We start from the raw sequence: 11,463 nt of genomic DNA on the forward strand, positions 1-11,463 counted from the left end.
AATTGATTAACGTTGAAAAACTTATTGGGGTGTTACCATTTAGTGGTCAATTGTACGGAATATGTACTGTACTGTACAATCTACTAATACAAGTTTCAATCAATCAATCAAATAAATGCCTACTGAGGCTATGGTGCTGTTAAGTTATTGTGGGTCAATTTGCCTTAATTTTTTTATTTTAATGTATTATTATTTAATATATGTTATTGTTTTAGTTGCTTAAGAGATATTCCTGGCTATGAATTTGCTCATTGCTATTTTTATGTTTTTGTGCATTATCTGTTGCCGTAATTATTAAACGAACAGATTACTCATCAGTTACTCAGTACTTGAGTAGTTTTTTCACAACATACTTTTTACTTTTACTCAAGTAAATATTTGGATGACTACTCCTTAATTTTACTTGAGTAATAAATCTGTAAAGTAACAGTACTCTTACTTGAGTACAATTTCTGGCTACTCCACCCACCTCTGTATACACACACACACACACATATATATATATATATATATATTTATATATATATATATATATATATTTTTATGTATATATATGTATATATATGTGTATATATATGTATATATATATATATGTATATATATATGTATATATATATATATTTATATATATATGTATATATGTATATATATATGTATATATATGTATGTATATATATAAATATATATACATATATATATATGTATATATATATATATATATATATATATATATATATATATATATATATATATACACATATATTTATATTGGGGCTGCAACTAACGATTAATTTGATAATCGATTAATCTGTGGATTATTACTTCGATTAATCGATTAATAATCGGATAAAAGAGGCAAACTACGTTTCTAACATTTCCAATACTTTATTTAAAAAAAAAACATACTGGCACCATGTCCTTTCGACTTGCCAAATAAAACAAGGCAAGCGTTACAAAAATGTTTTTGTTTTTTTTATAAAGTGCACCATTGTCCTGCACAATAGCAATAATTTTGCTTAGGGGAATTTCAAACCTGGCTACTACCTATTCCAACCATTCTGCAATGTTGGATGCTGAATGTCTTTCCTCTAGTGGCATGGTGGTAAGGGAGATTGACTTCATATTCGAGTCTCCAATGTAGTGGCATGTATTGCCAAGGTAGGCTACACTTGTCCAAACATCAGTAGTGAGAGCAACTTAACTCTGGGTGGGATTTATGTCGGTCTACACTGCATGGAATGTCTGCTAGTACTTCCTCTCCATTAGTTTTGGTAAAATGAGAGAGAAAGAAGTCCTTGATTACATTTGTCATTAGGGCCCCGAATTCACAGCCTAATAAGATCCAGGACAGCTGAGTGGTTAACACTGTTGACCATCAAGCAAAGGGAACTGGGTTCAAATCTCAGCAAGGACTCAGTGTTTCTTTTTCAGTAGTGAGACAGGTGCTCAATTAAATATGTCATTGGGGCCCGAAATCTTGCACTAAGAAGTCTAAGGATAGCTGAGTGGTTACAGTAGCTAGCTCGCGATCAAAGAGTACAAGGATCAAATCCCTGCCAGGTTCACTGGGGCCCCAAATCTTGTCTAAAGAAGACCAGGGATAGCTGAATGGTTAAAGCTCCTAACTCCCAATCAAAGGGCACCGGGTTCAAATCCCAGGCAAATTGATTGGTATCTAGGAAAGCTATTGTTTTGTATCATAGTTTACTGAGACAGGTTATCAATTGAATATGTCATTGGGGCCCGAAATCTGTCCATAAGAAGACCAAGAATAGCCGAATGGTTAAACAGCTAGCTCCCAATCAAAGGGTCCTGGGTTCAATCCCACTCAGGTCGATCGGCTTGCCAAGCCAAAGAGGGGGAACGCCGGAAAATGTGGGGGTGCATCACCTCCCCCACCCAAAGTAAAGCTAAGTGGTAGCTGGTTAATTAACTTATAGTTAAAAAGGTAAGTATGGGTAATAATAATAATAAATAGTCTATAGTCCAAAAGTCTAAGGGTAACCTCGGGGGTTAGCTCCTTCTGTCTGCTGAGGTTAAAGTTGGTAAGTGTACCATCGGTAATTCCTGGCTGGGATGGGTGGGAATAGGAACATGAATAATTAATCAGTGTGAGTGTTGGCCAATCAGCTCTCCTCGGTCTGACCAACAAATAGTCAATTAGTTAATAAAAAATAAAAAAGTACCAATAAGTACAACAAATTGGAATAATTGAAGTGAGAAAAAATTTCAATTGGATAATGAAAAAGAAAAAGAAGATTGGATGAATAAAAAGAAGGATGGATAAAATTAAAAACACTATTAAGAAAAGTTAATTGCATATCATTTATTAAAATTATGCTTTATCTTTTTTCATCATCCAATTATTCATCATTTATATTTTTTATTATTCAATTGCAGCTAGTCAGGAGGATTCATCCACCCATTTATTTTTCTTTTGTTTTTCATTATCCAATTAGAATTTTTTCTCTCTTCAGTCATTCCAATTTGTTGTATTTATTGTTTTTTTTATTAACTAATTGACTAATTGTTGGTCAGACCGAGGAGAGCTGATTGGTCAACACTCACACTGATTAATTATTCATGTTCCTATTCCCACCCATCCCAGCCAGGAATTACCGATGGTACACTTACCAACTTTAGCCTCAGCACACAGGAGGAGCTAACCCCCGAAATTACCCTTAGACTTTTGGACTATAGACTATTTGTTATTATTATTACCCATACTTACCTTTTTAACTATAAGTTAATTAACCAGCTACCACTTAGCTTTACTTTGGGTGGGGGAGGTGATGCACCCCCACATTTTCCGGCGTTCCCTCTCTTTGGCTTGGCAAGCCGATCGACCTGACTGGGATCGAACCCAGGACCCTTTGATTGGGAGCTAGCTGTTTAACCATTCAGCTATTCTTGGTCTTCTTATGGACAGATTTCGGGCCCCAATGACATATTCAATTGATAACCTGTCTCAGTAAACTATGATACAAAACAATAGCTTTCCTAGTTACTGACCAACTTGCACGGGATTTTAACCCAGTGCCCTTTGATTGGGAGTTAGGAGCTTTAACCATTCAGCTATCCCTGGTCTTCTTTAGACTTGATTTCGGGCCCCAATGACATATTTAATCGCAAACTTGTCTCAGTGAGCTATAATATAAAACATGTACTCTTGCTGCTGGAGTTTTCATAGTTACCAGTGAACCTGGCAGGGATTTGATCCTTGCACTCTTGGATTGGGAGTTAGATGCTTTACAATTCAGCTATTCTTGGATGTCTTAGGGATAGATTTCGGGCCCCAATGACATATTTATTTGCGAATCTGTCTCAGTAAACAACGAGGTAAAATATTTATTCTTGCCGCTGGAGCTTTCATAGTTACCAATGGACCTGGGTGGGATTTGAACCCAGACCCCTTTGATTTGTAGATAGCTGCTTGAACTACTCAGCTACCCTTGTACTGCATACAGGCTAATTTCGGGCCCCAATGACATATTTAATTGCGAACCTGTCTTGGTTATCTATGATATAAAATACTACCTCATGCGGGTGGAGCTTTCCTAGTTATGGATGGTCATGACTGGGATTTGAACCCTGTACCCTTTGATCGGGGTGTAGCTGCTTCCACTATATAGCTATCCTCGGCCCACTGAAAGTGAGATTTCAGGCCCCAATAACATATTTAATTGCGAACCGTTGACGGCAAACTATGATATAAAACTGTGACTGGAGAGTTCCAAGTTACCGATGGATGGACCTGACCGATGAACTCCCTTCCCTTTGATTGGAAGATAGCTGCTTTAACCACTCGGCTTGAGAACCGGTTACACTAAACCACAATGATAGTGAAACAAAACACTTACTCTTTACCAGAGGTGGGTAGTAACACGCTACATTTACTCTGTTACATTTACTTGAGTAACTTTTAGGATAAATTGTACTTCTACGAGTAGTTTTTATGCAACATACTTTTACTTTTACTTGAGTATATTTATAGAGAAGAAACGCTACTTTTACTCCGTTCCATTTATCTACATTCAGCTCGTTACTCGCTACTTTTTTTAATCGATCTATTAATGTTTGTTTTGGTTAATGACAGAGCTTCAAAGTAGAATCCACGCATGCCTGCGTTTCACCAATCACATGCAGTCACTGGTGACGTTGGACCAATCAAACAGAGCCAGGCGGTCACATGACCCAACTTAAACAAATTGAAAAACTTATTGGGGTGTTACCATTTAGTGGTCAATTGTACGGAATATGGACTGTACTGTGCAATCTAATAATAAAAGTTTCAATCAATCAATCAATCAAAGGTGTAAAGGAAAAAAGACACTTTTTATTTCAATGGTACTTCCCGTCAAAAGCCTAAAGACTGATCGCACAGTTCCTGTCTTCACAATAAAAGCGCCGCTCCATCACGCCTGCGCTAACAAAATAAGAGTCTCCGAAAGCCAGCACTAACAAGCGAGCAAGCTGCGGATTTTATCGCCAATGTATTTCTTGTAAAGTGTATAAAAACGAATATGGAAGCTGGACAGATGAGATGCCAAAAACCAACGACTTTCATGTGGTATTAGACAGAAAAGAGGAACTTTTTTTCTCCTCCATTTGAAAAGGTGGACGTCTGATTCCAATCAATGCAAGTCATCAGAATCAGGTAATACACCAACTTATATTCTTGTCTTCATGAAATATAGGAATCTATATGTTAAACATGCATGTATATTCATTAAAACACCTTCAACATGTGAACAAAAACGGCAAAATAAATAAATATAAATTATATACTGTATATATAAATGTATGTATATATATATATATAAATGTATGTATGTATATATGTATATATATATATATATATAATATGTGTGTGTATAAATGATTTGTGTGTGTATGTATATATGAGGTAGCTCACCTCGACTTGGTCATTTATTAAGTAATTGATAAACGTTGAAAAACTTATTGGGGTGTTACCATCCATCCATCCATTTTCTACCGCTTATTCCCTTTTGGGGTCACGGGGGGCGCTGGCGCCTATCTCAGCTACAATCAGGCGGAAGGCGGGGTACACCCTGGACAAGTCGCCACCTCATCGCAGGGCCAACACAGATAGACAGACAACATTCACACTCACATTCACACACTAGGGCCAATTTAGTGTTGCCAATCAACCTATCCCCAGGTGCATGTCTTTGGAAGTGGGAGGAAGCCGGAGTACCCGGAGGGAACCCACGCATTCACGGGGAGAACATGCAAACTCCACACAGAAAGATCCTGAGCCTGGATTTGAACCCAGGACTGCAGGAACTTCGTATTGTGAGGCAGATGCACTAACCCCTCTGCCACCGTGAAGCCCGGGTGTTACCATTTAGTGGTCAATTGTACGGAATATGTACTGTACTGTACAATCTACTAATACAAGTTTTAATCAATCAATCAAATCAATGAATACCTACTGAGCCTATGGTGCTGTTACGTTATTGTGGCTCAATGTGCCATTTTTTTAATTTTATTTTTATGTATTATTATTTAATATATATTATTGTTTTAGTTGCTTAAGAGATATTCCTGGCTCTCAATTTGCTCATTGCTAGTTTTATGTTTTTGTGCATTATTTTTTGCCGTAATCAGGTTACTCATCAGTTACTCAGTACTTGAATAGTTTTTTCACAACATACTTTTTACTTTTACTCAAGTAAATATTTGGGTGACTACTCCTTACTTTTACTTGAGTAATAAATCTCTAAAGTAACAGTACTCTTACTTGAGTACAATTTCTGGCTACTCTACCCACCTCTGATCACTAGTGACTACCATTAGCTGTGTTTTTATAATCTTTAAAATCGTGAAAAAACTTTGTGTTTTTGTCCTCCGGAATGATTGTGAACGATAAGCAAAATTCCCAAAAAGTCGTCCCCCTTTACATAGTTCTGATTGCTAACAGAAAACAGGTGCTCAGAGAGAGCCGTGAAGCTATTATGGAAAAACACCACCAAAACAGGAAAAGCCACCAAAATAAGAGCGCAGGACAGGAAACGCTGCACACAGAAAAACTGCAAGAAACTCTAAATAAGGCATGATCTGGCCCCCAACATAACCGATACCAGATGTTCTAGAAAACCCTCCAGAAAAAGTCCAACGTCTCGGGAGGGCGGAGGGAGTTCCAGGCGTGGGTGTCCATGTATGTATGTATATCTACCGCGAGTAGACTGCATAAATGTGCACCAAAAAAACAGGAAGCGCCACCAAAATAAGAGCGCAGGACAGGAAACGCTGCACACAAAAAAACTGCAAGAAACTCTAAATAAGGCATGATCTGGCCCCCAACATAACCGATACCAAATGTTCTAGAAAACCCTCCAGAAAAAGTCCAACGTCACGGGAGGGCGGAGGGAGTTCCAGGCGTGGGTGTCCATGTATGTATATATCTACCGCGAGTAGACTGCATAAATGTGCACCAAAAAAACAGGAAGCGCCACCAAAATAAGAGCGCAGGACAGGAAACGCTGCACACAAAAAAACTGCAAGAAACTCTAAATAAGGCATGATCTGGCCCCCAACATAACCGATACCAAATGTTCTAGAAAACCCTCCAGAAAAAGTCCAACGTCACGGGAGGGCGGAGGGAGTTCCAGGCGTGGGTGTCCATGTATGTATGTATATCTACCGCGAGTAGACTGCATAAATGTGCACCGAAAAAACAGGAAGCGCCACCAAAATAAGAGCGCAGGACAGGAACTAAAACGCTACACGCAGAAAACCCCCAAGAAACTCAAAATAAAGCATAAACTGGTGTAACAGAGAGATAATCCCGCACCCTCCCAACATAACAGATACCCGATGTTCTAGGAAAAAACCCAAGAAAAAGTCCAAAGTCACTGTAAGGCGGAGGGAGTTCTAGGCGGTGGATCGCACTTTCCATTCGCAGGCAGCGGCGGAAAAGGACTAGAAAACTAGAAAAGCTACCAAAATAAGAGCGCAGGACAGGAACTAAAACACTACACGGAGAAAAATCCCAAGAAACTCAAAAAAAGGCTATTATTTTTGTGATATGATCAACGGGACCAAAAAGTGGTTGATACAGTCACTCTGAAAAACGTTTTCGTCCCATTTGCTTTAATAAAATAAATACAATATCTGGAGTGTTTACCTTTCTATATGTGTAATTGAGAGCAGTTCTAGCCTCCACCATGAAAAATGCACTTTGTATGATAACATTAGTTTTGTCCTTAAGTCCAATTTAGATACATTGATGTATAGTCCTCCATATTGGCAGACATATTCATTCAATGTATTACTTTGATTTCGGTGCGGCGTCTTCAGTAATGCGGACGTTGTATCGATCCGTTGTGGTGAAGAAGGAGCTGAGCCGGAAGGCAAAGCTCTCAATTTACCGGTCGATCTACGTTCCCATCCTCACCTATGGTCATGAGCTTTGGGTCATGACCGAAAGGATAAGATCACGGGTACAAGCGGCCGAAATGAATTTCCTCCGCCGGGTGGCGGGGCTCTCCCTTAGAGATAGGGTGAGAAGCTCTGCCACCCGGGAGGAACTCAACGTAAAGCCGCTGCTCCTCCACATCGAGAGGAGCCAGATGAGGTGGTTCGGGCATCTGGTCAGGATGCCACCCGAACGCCTCCCTAGGGATGTGTTTAGGGCACGTCCAGCTGGTAGGAGGCCACGGGGAAGACCCAGGACACGTTGGGAAGACTATGTCTCCCGGCTGGCCTGGGAACGCCTCGGGATCCCCCGGGAAGAGCTAGACGAAGTGGCTGGGGAGAGGGAAGTCTGGGTTTCCCTGCTTAGGCTGCTGCCCCCGCGACCCGACCTCGGATAAGCCGAAGATGATGGATGGATGGATGGATGGTATTACTTTGAATTCAAAGATGTAACAATGCTTTTGCTTGTGACAAAAAAAACAAAACAAATGCTAGCTTCCATGTTTGTTATAAATGTAGTTTTCATAAAAAACGCCGACTTAATCCTAAACACGAGACATGCGTCTTTAGCCCACAACATGAACCTCCAGCTTATCTTCTCCCTATTTTAGAGTCTGATTATCAAGAATATTGATGTCACACTTACAATAGCAAGGGGATTCATATGGCTCCGTTCGCCACGGTTTACCTGACACATGAAACATGATGAATTAGGGGCGTCCTCTATCCACTTAAGCTGCCAGATGTGGTTTGAATACCTTAAATTGTGTTTCGTGGCAATTCCAACTTTGACCACAGCGTCAGTTGCTATGTTGAGTGGCGCCTCTCCGTCATTTTCAGCAGACTGTATTGCAAATTTATGAACCCTTCGTCTTCCTCTCACGCAAGATCCACCCAGAATGGGGCCGTGTGAATCCCTTCCCTACCGCACATTGAAGACATTAAACTGAAGATTCTACAGTGTACAAACTTGGAATTTGCGGTGTAAAAATGCACCTGCAAAAATTATTTTAGCGACAAGCCACACCCTCTTTATCTCCCTTTAGCTTTACAAAAATTCGGAACTTGGTCTTATTTAATTTTTTTTTCATTTTATTCTATCTTATTAGGGCCTGCGCAGTGCAGCAAGCCCTGTAGGGGGCAATGCAGAGCACCACAAGGGCCCGATTGAAATTGCGTTGTTTTTTCTTCTATACGTTGGGATGCTTTTTTAAAGGCCCTTAACATGCACAAAAAGTCCCCGTATTTAGCAGGCCAGTCAGCTGTGGTGATTTTATTTTATTTTTAGGGGTCCCAAAAATGGAAATTTAAAAATTAGCTCTCCGGCACCACCTTTAAAATAATTTAAAAAAAATGGCCCCTACTACCAGTTTCATGTAGGGACATAAAAACCGCAGGAAACGTCCACCATGACGAGATGCACGTAAAAGTCCCAGAAAGCCATACCTGAAAACAAACAGAAAGTCGGCCATCTCTGTTTTTGTCTTTATTTTTCTGCACCCCAAAAAGGGTCGTATTTTAACGCACTCCTCTTACGGACTTTGTTCAAATTACAGATACTACACATGTGGGCGTGATTGTCAAAATAATTGCATCTAAGTTATAACAAAACTTTGTGTTACATTTAGTTCAGCTCGCCCTGCGAGAGGACAAATGCTATCTTTGATCTTACCAAACAAAAGGCTTGTAAAACTCCACTGTGTAGGATGGGGAGCGACATGAGGGTGTTAGGTTCTTTGATGTATTGTAATACACAGGAAGATTTGATCTTTACCCGAGATCTAGAAAGGGGAGAGGAGGCAGTGTCCGACTTCCCTCCAGGCACCTTTTCTTTGAACTGTTTTACGACCTTTTCTTTGAACTGTTTTGTAACCAAAGTCGATGGCTGTTTACGACTCCCCTCCTTTAGAAACAGCTGTTGCCATTTAATCGGGAAAAGTACAAATAAAAGAGGAGGCGTACAATCTTTCGTCAGAGCTTGGGACGACACTGTAAAAGGGTACAGTGTCTACCCGTTTCTCCTCAATTGAGCTAAATTGAATTATGTCTCTGTTTAATTCCTTGCTTCTTATCTTGTTTAATAGATGTCATCAGTGTTTGAACCTGACAGTGATTTTGTGCCAAACTTTGCTCCGATGGTTTTTGGCCATTTTCCAACGATTGTACTTTAACCAATTCCTCCTAGGGGCTTTAACCAAAAGAGTCGCGGTACAAATGAAAGATACCACACATATAGGCCATGATAAAGGGCGAACACATTTTTCCCTACGCCATAAGATGTGGGTGTGGTTTGGCGCCAAACTTTGCTCCGATGATCCGCCACAAAACACAAAACGTTATTAACTCGCCTCCATAAAATAAGATTCTGCTCTTATTCTATTTAATTCCACACGTCCCTACAAGGGTCAAGGCCAAAATGAATGATTGAAAACAGTGATCAAACACTTTGGTCAACATACAATCTGAAACTCAAAACGGTGATTGATAAATTTATGTTGACAAATGTCCATCCATCCATCCATCATCTTCCGCTTATCCGAGGTCGGGTCGCGGGGGCAACAGCCTAAGCAGGGAAACCCAAACTTCCCTCTCCCCAGCCACTTCGTCTAGCTCTTCCCGGGGGATCCCGAGGCGTTCCCAGGCCAGCCGGGAGACATAGTCTTCCCAACGTGTCCTGGGTCTTCCCCGTGGCCTCCTACCGGTTGGACGTGCCCTAAACACCTCCCTAGGGAGGCGTTCGGGTGGCATCCTGACCAGATGCCCGAACCACCTCATCTGGCTCCTCTCGATGTGAAGGAGCAGCGGCTTTACTTTGAGTTCCTCCCGGATGGCAGAGCTTCTCACCCTATCTCTAAGGGAGAGCCCCGCCACACGGCGGAGGAAACTCATTTCGGCCGCTTGTACCCGTGATCTTATCCTTTCGGTCATGACCCAAAGCTCATGACCATAGGTGAGGATGGGAACGTAGATCGACCGGTAAATTGAGAGCTTTGCCTTCCGGCTCAGCTCCTTCTTCACCACAACGGATCGGTACAACGTCCGCATTACTGAAGACGCCGCACCGATCCGCCTGTCGATCTCACGATCCACTCTTCCCTCACTCGTGAACAAGACTCCTAGGTACTTGAACTCCTCCAATGTCACATTGTTCAATTCTTCATTATGGTTTGGAAACAACAGCAACATAATTACTAGTTACTAGCAGGAAGACAACACAGAGAATATTAAGCTGGATTTGACCAACATTTATTGAGTTATTTATATATATATATATAGGGACGGCGTGGCGCAGTGGGAGAGTGGCCGTGTGCAACCCGAGGGTCCCTGGTTCAAATCCCACCTAGTACCAACCTCGTCACGTCCGTTGTGTCCTGAGCAAGACACTTCACCCTTGCTCCTGATGGGTGCTGGTTGGCGCCTTGCATGACAGCTCCCTCCATCAGTGTGTGAATGTGTGTGTGAATGGGTAAATGTGGAAGTAGTGTCAAAGCGCTTTGAGTACCTTGAAGGTAGAAAAGCGCTTTACAAATTTAACCCATTTATTTATTTGGAATTATTAGCCACTGGAAAGAAGATTTGCACAAAGTTTTATTGTCATTAAAGTTAAGACACAACATCACAACAGCAACTCTGTAGACAAGAGTATAAAAGAGCACATAAAAGACAAAATAATTATGGGGGGGAAAAAATGCAGCAATGTACAGTACAGGCCGAAAGTTTGGACACATCTTCTCATTCACAACACAACTGATGGTCCCAACCCCATTGATATAAAGTAAGAAATTCTACTAATCAACCCTGATAAGGCACACCTGTGAAGTGAAAACCATTTCAGGTGACTACCTCTTGAAGCTCATGGAGAGAATGCCATGAGTGAGCAAAGCAGTAATCAGAGCAAAGGGTGGCTATTTTGCAGAAACTAGAACACAAACCATGTTTTCAGTTATTTCAACTTTTTTTGTTAACTCCACATGTGTTCATTCATAGTTTTGATGCCTTCAGTGACAATCTACAATGTCAATA

Source organism: Nerophis ophidion, linkage group LG23, assembly GCF_033978795.1.
Source record: "Nerophis ophidion isolate RoL-2023_Sa linkage group LG23, RoL_Noph_v1.0, whole genome shotgun sequence".
Lineage (NCBI taxonomy): Eukaryota > Metazoa > Chordata > Actinopteri > Syngnathiformes > Syngnathidae > Nerophis > Nerophis ophidion.